General features: G+C 39.5%; 1 pseudogene; it reads right to left on the reverse strand.

Annotated features, from left to right (window-relative positions):
* Positions 1–1,729: 1,729 nt before the first annotated feature.
* LOC100441999 (small ribosomal subunit protein eS8-like) lies at positions 1,730–9,230 on the reverse strand (annotated as a pseudogene).
* Positions 9,231–10,884: the final 1,654 nt, after the last annotated feature.

A 10,884-nucleotide genomic window follows, 5' to 3' on the forward strand; every position in this document is an offset into this window, starting at 1 on the left:
AGCAGAAACCTCGTTTGCCTAATATATTATCATAGAGTAATCTAAAGAAATGGTTGTGGTACTTCCTGATAAGAGATTAACATTTAACTTCCCTAGTAGGCATAAGAATGGTCCCAATTAAAAACCTCCAAATATAGTAAAATTTCCTTTCAAGTTCAAATTAGAAAATTGAAATCCTACAACTCCTAGCACAAAGATGTGTATATAATAAACACTCAAAAACATTTATTGCTGAATTAATCTTGTTTATTCCATCTTGAAGGCTTTTATCAGAATCCTAATCTTCCTCTACATCCTCATAATGTTTCTATTACATTTAGCCTGGTGTTCAATTTTACTGAATTCTGATTCACAGAGAACTATTAATCCATAGTGTAATTCAATTAATAATAATAATATTCACCAGAGTGCTTCATACCTGCAACATTATGGTTAAGTGGACATAATACAACCTGCATAATTTACAAATACGAATACTCCAAAATGGGTTAAGCTGAAAACCAGCTTTCCCTGTGTGTCACTTGGATAATGCAAAGCTCTGTTGACTGTTCTCATTGTAAAATATATATGGATTGCTACTCCCTACATTTTTGGTTGTACCCTGCTTTGTTAGCTTAGTTATCATAAACGTTTCTCTACCCATACCCCAAAGCTATTTGGGAATAGTATATAAAAATATTGGATGGGAACTTCGATTTCTTTTGTTTAAATCATCTTAAGGGTGGAGATATTAAAGACCGAAAGAAGGTAAGCAAGTAAGGAATAATTCAAGTAATGAAACTTTGGATCCTGATAGAACCCCAGTAATTATCAAAACTAGGTGACTGTCTTGTGTATAGATGTGGAATCTGAGGCCAGTGAATGTCAGTAGCTTGTTCAAGCTCACCCAGTAAGTGGCAGGTGTGTGGTGACCATCTGGGACATCTCAAGGTCATCACTTCAGTGCTTTATCCACCAGACAACACTTGGCAGCTGGTTTCCCAGATGTCGACTTGTACTGCACTTGCCTTTGGAGCAGCAGTTGTTGCTTTCTCCCTAGGAGACCAAGAGATGAACTAGATGGTTAGTCAAGTCTTTTTCCAGCACAGTGTGCTGAGTCCAGCTGGAAAATCTTGGAGGAGCCTTGTTTTCCTCACCGGTAAATGGGCAGTGCCTCACATGCAAGCATGCACCACAAATTTGTAAGAGAAATAGAACCAATGGGAAATTTCAATCAATGCAGATGACTTCCAGGTTTTCACTACTTGAGCAACACTTGAGTGTTGTTTCAGCATTCATCCTTATAGCTACCAAGCAAGAACATGACTCTCTTCCCAGTTAGCATCATCCTCTTTGCCATATACTGTGACTCTGTTTTGAATTAGGACCTTGTCTCTTATTTTCTTATTGGAGTGTTCTTTTACCTTCTCCCAGTTGGAGTAATTTGTATCTCCACTTGGATATGAGCAGCATCTTATCATATGCTCTCAAGTTTTTCTTAGTGCTCTGGCATTTTCTTGAAGAAAAAAAAATCAAAAAGAAAAACCCTGCCAACATTCAGGGAAATGGTAAAAAATGCTCCTAGCAAAGCATTGTCTCTCTTGTTCACAACTATTTCTGTTTCTTTCTTCCACATTCACTATCCAACCTACTCAATATGGCCTGTACTTCTTATAGGCAAACTCACCCACAGTTTCCACTTGCCCTTATATGTTGGCATGAAATTCTTTCTCTAACCCAATTTTTTTTTTCACAGAACAATAAACACTTTTATTACATGGGCAAAGACAGAAAGGATGAGGATTTGTTTGCTTTTCCAGGCCTTGATTTTCCTAAGATAGAACTCCATCTCCTTGCCCTCTAGCACATAGCCATCTGCTTGGCCACACTGTCCCACCCTTGATGTGATGCATGCAAGAAGCTTTCCTTGCTGGAACTGCTCCTCCAGGAGACTGCTGATTTTGGAATTCTGTTTCCTTTTATCATATTTCTTGTGAATTTTTTTAGATCGCTTTTTGTTTAAAATCTCCTCCTCCTCAGCAGTCAGCTTGGTCCCCTTCTTACGGCCCAGGGGCAGCGCATAGTGGGACTGGTACCACTGTTGGTATGGTGCGCTGTTGATAAGCATGATGCATTTCTTCACCAGGGTCTTGGTATGGACCAGCTCATTATTGAATGCATTGTAGACAACATCAATGATCACTGTTGTGCAAGTACAACACTCTGAGCCCCAGGAGAAATTCCCTGTGTCCAGCCTCAGGGCACAGTATTTCTCATTTCTTCCCTGCACACGAACTGTGTGGATGTGGCAGGGCTAATCTTGGTGTTGGCAACCAGCTGGGCACCCCAGCTCATACTTTCACTTCTTGTGGTAAGGCTTTCTCTTGCCCCCGGTCTTGCAGCGCTTGTGCTAGTTGTCCCAAGAGATGCTCGTTGCTGTTTAAAATTTATTTATTTATTTATTATTTACTTATTTTTCCATAGATTATTGGAGTGCAGGTTGTGTTCGGTTATGTAAGTTCTTTAGTGGTAATTTGTGAGATTTTAATGCACCCATCGTCTAAGCAGCATATACTGCACCCTATTTGTAGTCTTTGATCACTTGCCCCCTCCCACGCTTACCCCCAACTCCCCAAAGAATTGTATCATTCTTATGCCTTTACATCCTTATAGCTTAACTTCCACATATCAGTGAGAACATGCAATGTCTAGTTTTCCATTCCTGAGTTACTTAGAATAATAGTCGCCAATTTCATCCAGGTCGTTGTGAATGCTGTTAATTCATTCCTTTTTTATGGCTGAGCAGTGTTCCATCGTTTATATATACCACAATTTCTTTATCTACTTGTTGATTGGTGGGCATTTGGGTTGGTTCCACGATTTTACAATTGCAAATTGTGCTGCAATGAACATATATGTGCAAGTATCTTTTTCATATAATGACTTCTTTTCCTCTGGGTAGATACCCAGTAGTGGGATTGTTGGATCAAATGATAGTTCTACTTTCAGCTCTTTGAGGAATCTCCACACTATTTTCCATAGCAGCTGTACTAGTTCACATTCCCACCAGCAGTGTAGAAGTGTTCCCTGATCACTGCATCCGTGCCAACATCTACTGTTTTTTGATTTTTTTGATTATGGCCATTCATGCAGGAGTAAGGTGGTATTGCATTCTGGTTTTGATGTGCATTCTTCTGATCATTAGTGATGTTGAGCATTTTTTTCATGTTTGTTGTTTATTTGTATATCTTCTTTTGAGAATTGTCTATGTCCTTAGCCCACTGTTTGATGGGATTGTTTGTTTTTTTCTTGCTGATTTGTTTGTATTCATTGTAGATTCTGGATATTAGTCCTTTGTCAGATGTATGGATTGTGAAGATTTTCTCCCACTCTTTGGATTATATGTTTACTCTGCTGAGAATTCCTTTTGCCATGCAAAAGCTCTTTAGTTTAATTAAGTCCCAGCTATTTATCTTTGTTTTTATTGCACGTGCTTTTGGGTTCTTGGTCATAAAATCCTTGCCTACACCAGTGTCTAGAAGGGGTTTTCCAATGTTATCTTTTAGAATTTTTATAGTTTTAGGTCTTAGATTTAAGTCCTTAATCCATCCTGAGTTGATTTTTGTATAAGGCGAGAGATGAGGATCCAGTTTTCATTCTCTTACATGTGGCTAGCCAATAATTCCAGCACCATTTGTTGAAAAGTGTGTCCTTTTCCCACTTTAAGTTTTTGTTTGCTTTGTCAAAGATCAGTTGGCTGTAAGTTTTTGGGTTTATTTCTGGGTTTTCTATTCTGTTCCATTGGTCTATGCGCCTATTTTTATGCCAGTACCATACTGTTTTGGTGAGTATGGCCTTATGGTATAGTTTGCAGCCAGATAGTGTGATGCTTCCAGATTTGCTCTTTTTGCTTAGGTTTGCTTTGGCTATGTGGGCTTTTTTTTTGGTTCCATATGAATTTTGGAATTGTTTTTCCTAATTCTGTGAAGAATGATGGGGGTATTTTGATGGGGATTGCATTGAATTTGTCGATTGCTTTTGGTAGTATGGTCATTTTCACAATATTGATTATACCCATCCATGAGCATGAGATGTATTTCCATTTTTTTGTGTCATCTGTGATTTCTTTCAGCAGTCTTTTGTAGTTTTCCTTCTCCAGGTCTTTCACCTCCTTGGTTAGGTACATTCCTAAGTATTTGTGTGTGTGTGTTTCTGTGTGTGTGCAGCTACTGTAAAAGTGGTTGATTCTCCACTGGGTCACTGTTGGTGTATAGGGGAGCTACTTATTTGTGTACATTAATCTTGTATCCAGAAACTTTGCTGAATTCTTTTATCAGTTCTAGGAGCTTTCTGGAATAGTCTTTAGGGTTTTTGAGGTAAACAATCATATCGTCAGCAAACAGTGACAGTTTACCTTCCTCTTTACCGATTTGTATGCCTTTTATTTCTTTCTCTTGTCTGATTGCTCTGGCTAGGACTTCCAGTACTATGTTGAAGAGGAGTGGAGAGAGTGGGTATCCTTGTCTTGTTCCAGTTCCTAAAGGGAATGCTTTTAACTTTTCCCCATTCAGTATTACGTTGGCTGTGGGTTTGTCATAGATGACTTTTATAACATTGAGGTATATCCCTTATATGCCAATTTTGTTGAGAGTTTTAATCATAAAGGATGCTGGATTTTGTCGAATGCTTTTTCTGCATCTATTGAGATAATCATGTGATTTTGTTTTAATTCTGTTTATGTGGTGTATCACATTTATTGACTTCCATATGTTAAACCATCCCTGCATCCCCAGTATGAAACCCACCTGACCATGATGAATTATCTTATTGATATGTTGTTGGATTTGGTTAGCTAGCATTTTGTTAAGGATTTTAGCATCCATGTTTATCAGGGATATCAGTCTGTAGTTTTCATTTTTGATTATGTCCTTTCCTGGTTTTGATATTAGGGTGATGCTGGCTTCATAGAATAAATTATGGAGGGTTCCCTCTTTCTCTATCTTGTGAAATAGTGTCAATAGGATGAGTACCAATTCTTCTTTGAATATCTGGTAGAATTGTTATCTATCTTCTGTATCTAGCCACCCAGCAAGTCTACCAAGCTCAGGGCTGGTACGGGGGGTTGTCTACGCAGATTCCTATGATGTGAACCGTCTATGGGTCTCTCACCTGTGGATACCAGCACAGTAGTTAGGGTGTCTCCCGGGTCCTGCAGGAGCAGTCTGCTTTCTTCAGAGGGCCTGTGGGCCCTCTTGGGATTCCTGATTCATTCCTGCAGTCGTTCTGGAGCTAAAATTTGTGATGCAAGCCTCCACACACTGCTCTCTCTGTCTGAGTTGGTGCTGCAATCTAGTCCTGTCTGGTCTGCCATGATGATCTCTTATTTTTCTCTAACCCAGTATTTTTAACTGAAGTCCTGATCATAGCTACCTGTCTACCAGAAATCTCCAGCTGTATCAAACTCAGAGTCTGAAAAAGAAATTCCTTATATCTCCAATCCCTACTTGTCTTTTATTGGGTATCTATGAAGTTACCCTAGCCAGACACACAGTTTTCATCATCTCTGTCTTTTGCTATCCCCTATTGACTCTATCTTCCAAATAATACTGCAATAAATCTCTCCCTTTCTCTACTTGTTTTGACTGCCTTTGCTCATCTTTTGTTTTCTGGTGTTGCATAATAGTATCCTAACTGCTCTCCTGGCTTCTAGTGTTGCCCCTGAAGTTCATCTTTCATACTACTTAAAGTGTGAACATTCCTAAGATACAAATGTCATTCCGCCATCCTCATGTTTATAATTCTTCGGTGGTTTTCATCATTTTTTTTTTTTACTAAGTCAAAGTTTCTGCCTATGATGAGTCTCTTTCATATCTCTCTACAATGTGTCTTGGTTATAGGTGTTGACATTGCCTAGAAATTCAGAGTCGTATTGACAGATGTTTGGTCAGAGGGTTGGTCTGAATCCACTGTTAGAAATATAAAGCCCTTGATAAGCATTCCCTGTCCCTCTGTCATAGGCTGCCCTCTGAAATATGCTAAGCAGGATTAAGTTTATAGACCTGTAAACAGGGACAGAATGCCATCAGGTGATTTAAATGCCATCAGGCCTTTTTATGCCTGGCTTTACTACAACCTGTTTGAAGAAGTTATTTCTGAATAAATAGTGATGTTCTTTTGTTTTGTCTTGTTTTGTTTTTGTAGTCTACTTGAAGACTTTGACTTTAATATTTTGGCTACTCAGAGGATCAGTCCTGCCCCTCTATTTTAAGCAACCTCACACTCTGCCCATATATGATGTGCTTTTAATGATGAAAGCAGCATTCAAAGCTTACATAAAATAAGCAATTAGTAAATGCAATAGTAGTATAGTATTTATATACAACTTATATTATTGGCTTTACTGAAATTTCTCCAGGGCCTTCTCACTAGAGCATGCACTGTGAACAGGATCAAAGGGACCTTTCCTGTTTGCTGATAGCTTCTTTGTCACTCTGTCCTTTTTTTTTTTTTTGAGACAGACTCTCGCTCTGTCGCCCAGGCTGGAGCTCAGTGGCATGATCTCTGCTCACTGCAAGCTCCACCTCCCAGGTTCACACCATTCTCTTGCCTCAGCCTCCCTAGTAGCTGGGACTACAGGCGCCTGCCACCATGCCCGGCTGATTTTTTGTATTTTTTCGTAGAGACGGGGTTTCACCGTGTTAGCCAGGACGGTCTCGATCTCCTGACCTCGTGACCCGCCCGCCTCGGCCTTCCAAAGTGCTGGGATTATAGGCGTGAGCCACGGCGCCCAGCTTGTCCATTTATTTTTTAAAGTCAGGTTTACTGAGGTATAATTTGTATACTGTATAGTAAAATTCACCTTTTTGGGCTTTATGAATCTTGAATGATGCATACAATTGTATAACTACCCGTCATAATGAAGATATAGAACGCTTCCATTACTCAGAAAAGTTCCCTCATGCCTCTTTGCAGTCAATTCGATTGGTGCCTGCACGCTGAGCCCTTGACAACCACAAATCTTTGACTGTCCTTGTAGTATTACCTTTTTTCTAAGATAATAAACATGGGATAATTCTGTATGCAACCTTTTGATTTTGGCTATTTTCATTTAGCATAATTCACTTAAGAACTATTTATGTTTTATGTGTGTTAGTAGTTCATTCTTTTTTTATTGCTGACTAGAGTTTCATTGTGTGCATTTTATACTTCATTGCTTTATGTATGCATATACCACAGTGTGCTTATCCATTTCCTAGCTGATATACCCATGGCGTGGTGGACAGACTCTAAGGTGACTCCTGTAATTCCTGCCTCCTGGTGTTTATGTATTTGATTCATCTTCCCCTCATAAATGTGGATGGGATCTATGATTTCTTTCTAACTAGTAGAATATAGCAAAAGTAATGCTACTCTCATGATTACATTACCTTATATGAGACTGTTTTACTAGCAGACTCATTTAACACAGTCTTTGCTGTGCTGATAAAGTAGAGGAAGTCCATTTGGTAAAGAGCTAAGGGTGGTCTCTAGAAGCTAAAGGCAGTCTTCAGCTAACAGGCAGAGAAAAACTAGTGTCCTCAGTCATACAGAAGCAAGACAATAAATTCTGTCAATAGTCTAAGTAAGCCTGGAATTAAATTCTTCCCCAGTCAAGCCTCCAAATGAAATTGCAGCCTAGCTAACACTTTGAGAACTGAAGCAGCTAAGCCATGACCAAACATAATAAATGTGCATTTTTTAAAGCCATGATATTTGTTAACTTGTTGTATAGCAATAGAAAACAAGTACATTCTGGTAGTTTGCAGTTTTTAGTGATTAAAAATAAAGCTGCCATAAACATTTATATACAATAAGTAACAATAAGTATTGATCTATATTTTTATTTCTTTTGGGTAAATACCTAAGAGTGCAGTTGCTGTATCATATGGTCAGTTTATGTTTAAGTGGATGCCAAACTGTTTTCCAAAGTGGCTGTTCCATTTTGTCTATTTTACATCCTCCTATCCCCCAGATATGTATGCATATTCTAGTTGTTTTATCACATCTATTGTACATTATTTTAACACTTGAGCTGGATGGATTCTGAGCTCCAGGGTTTTGGTGTTTTTTTTTCTTTTCTTCATTTTTTTTTTTTTTTTTTTTTGGAGTGCAGTGGCACAGTCATGGCTCACTGCAGCCTCGATCTCCTAGGCTCAGTCTTCCCACCTCAGCCTGCCGCATAGCTGGAGCCACAGGCATGTGCCACCACACTCAGCTATTTTTTATTTTTTGTAGAAACAGAGTCTCCTTATGTTGCTCACGCTAGTCTTGATCTCCTGGGCTCAAGTGATCCTCTTGCTTTGACCTCACAAAATGTTGGAATTACAGGCATGAACCACCATGCCTGGCTTGTTTTGTTCTTTTGTATTTTCTATCTTCTGGGCCTGGTGTTTGACTCATGCTCATAGGCTGTTAAAAGTTGGGAATGAATAAATTCAGTGAATTAATCTAAATACTTTACTTTTATAAGCACTCCAAGGGCCTTTTATCTTTAAAATTCCGGATGCAAGGGTCAGAGACACAGCACTTCTGACTTTTCTTTATGTCTCTATTCTCTATAGGAGTCATTTTTAAATGTGATTGCACATTCGAATCACCTGCAGAGCTTTTAGAAATTCCTGATGCTTAGTTTGCTACCTGTACCAATTAAGTAAGAATCTATAGGGAGAAGACCCAGAAAAAGATTTTCTTGTTCTTTTAAAGTCACCTGGTTGGGGGGATTAAACAACATAAACAGTCAGTGATGCCTGGGTCACACTCCTGTAAATGCTGAGGCAATTGATCTGGGTGTGGCCTGGGTAGCCAGGCTTTCCAAAAGCTCCTCAGGAAATTCTAATGGGCAGCCAAGTTTTCGATCCGCAGCCCTAGTAGTGGCCTCATTATCTGGTTCACAGAACAGCTCTTTAGCAACGGGAAAATCTATGGCAGTAGCAGAGTCACACCTTCAAGGCTGCACTGGAAGCAGGTGGGGAAATCTGCAATTCAGATAATATGACCTTATTTTGCAGGCTGTGGAACGTGGTACTAATTACATTTGTTTGATGCAAAAATGTCAGTTATACACCTGCCCTCAGTTTTTTCCTCCCACAGCGTGTATCATAACCCTGGTTATGGTTCTCAGGGATCCATAGGTTGGCAAATATGAAGTGGGCCCCAGATGCTAAAAGATTGGAGCTAGGAAGCTGCTGACAGAAGCACCCCACACCTTTCATCGCTCTTGTCCTTGGCTCTGACTTCGGTAAGGAAGGCAGCGACTCTACTGCTTGTTGCTCCCCTCTGTTTTGACTTTAGGAATTAATGGTGTTTCTTTGCTTAACTTACAGCAATTAATAATGTTTACGCTGGTGGGGAAAATTAATGCTGTTGCATTGTTATGAAACACAGAGTAAGGATAAAAAATATTAGGTTAGTAATCCAGAACGTATCTTCTGATGAGTTTGACTTGGCCCCTTTTAGCTGATTTTATGCATGGTTGCTTCCCAAGACTGCTCAGTGGGCTAAAGCTGACAGAAACAAACCAAAAATTATGACCACATTACTAAGGCATGGCACAGCTGCAAAACAGACAGAATGTAATAGTGAAGCAAACCCATGGGGGGACTTTTTGCCCTGAGCATTCAGACTGGGCATCCCTCTGTAATTTGCCTCTTGAGCATCTTAGCATCAATTTCTTTGTACCTAAGCCCACTCCTATGACTCAGCGACTGTGGTTTTATTACTTGGTTTCTCTGCAATTGTTGTTCTTTCTTGAATCAACCCAGAGTCTCTGATCTGTCTCTGATACTTCATTTTGCAACACCCAAAGGTCTTGTCGATGTTACTATTGTGCAAACACTTATAAAACAATTTTATAAGAGAATCCCTTAACAACCCAGGATTTCTGTTGTAAACAGGTGGACTATACACTTCTTGCCTATACCTTACTCTACTTCTTCTAACAGCCCACCCAAGTGATAGTCTTTTTGAAGTGGAGTTGCATCAATCAAATCTCAATGGCCTCATCAAACACACGTTTGCTTAACACTCATGCTCCCTGTTGGTTGGCTGGGGGCTCTGCTATGATGTATCTGCCCCTACACCCAGGGAAATGGAGCAGCCACAGTCTATAATATTGTCAGTAGCAGTGGCAGAGGAAGAAAGTGCAAAAAATGATGGGCCAGCTCTGTTGTCACTTCGCACATTTCACTGGGTAAAGCATGCCATAAGAGCATGCCTAATTCCAAGAGGGTAGAGACATGTAAACCTATCTATGCCCAAAAGGAGAAATGGAGATATTCAAGGAACACAGGTAATCCTCTATGGGGTATTATAATAGTTTACCAAGAAAAACACTAAGAATTACACAGAAAAATGGCTATAAGGAGAAATATGCACATTTCCGAAGGCAGCACTCTAAAATGAGAGACCATCAAAGATGACTTTGCGGTTAACTAGGTAAGTGTGTGTGTGTAACTTTAGGACTAGAGTCCTAAATACTTAGGGTCCATATTAGAAGTCTGTCTACATAATTAACACTCATTTAGAGTCAAACAAAAAGTATTACTGCTGGATGCCATCAAAAACCTTCGCATGATAGAAGAAGTAATTAGAGTCCTGAGAGGGGAAGAAGTTTTTTTCCCAGGGTCACACAGTGAGCAAGAGATAGAACTGAAAATAGACCCTGGTTCTGATTCAGGGTCTAGTGGTCTTTGTGTTGTATAGTATTGTTTGTCTTAATCTATTGATTCCTAAGAAAGTTTGAAAAATCAGATTCTCTTCCTGATAGCAGCTGTGGATTCAGAATAGGTGAACTTTGAACAGGTTTGCTTCCAAGCATTCAGAATCTGCTGTTAGGGCAAAGATACTACGCAGCTCCTAATAGGATTT

This window comes from Pongo abelii, chromosome 17 (assembly GCF_028885655.2).
Source record: "Pongo abelii isolate AG06213 chromosome 17, NHGRI_mPonAbe1-v2.0_pri, whole genome shotgun sequence".
Lineage (NCBI taxonomy): Eukaryota > Metazoa > Chordata > Mammalia > Primates > Hominidae > Pongo > Pongo abelii.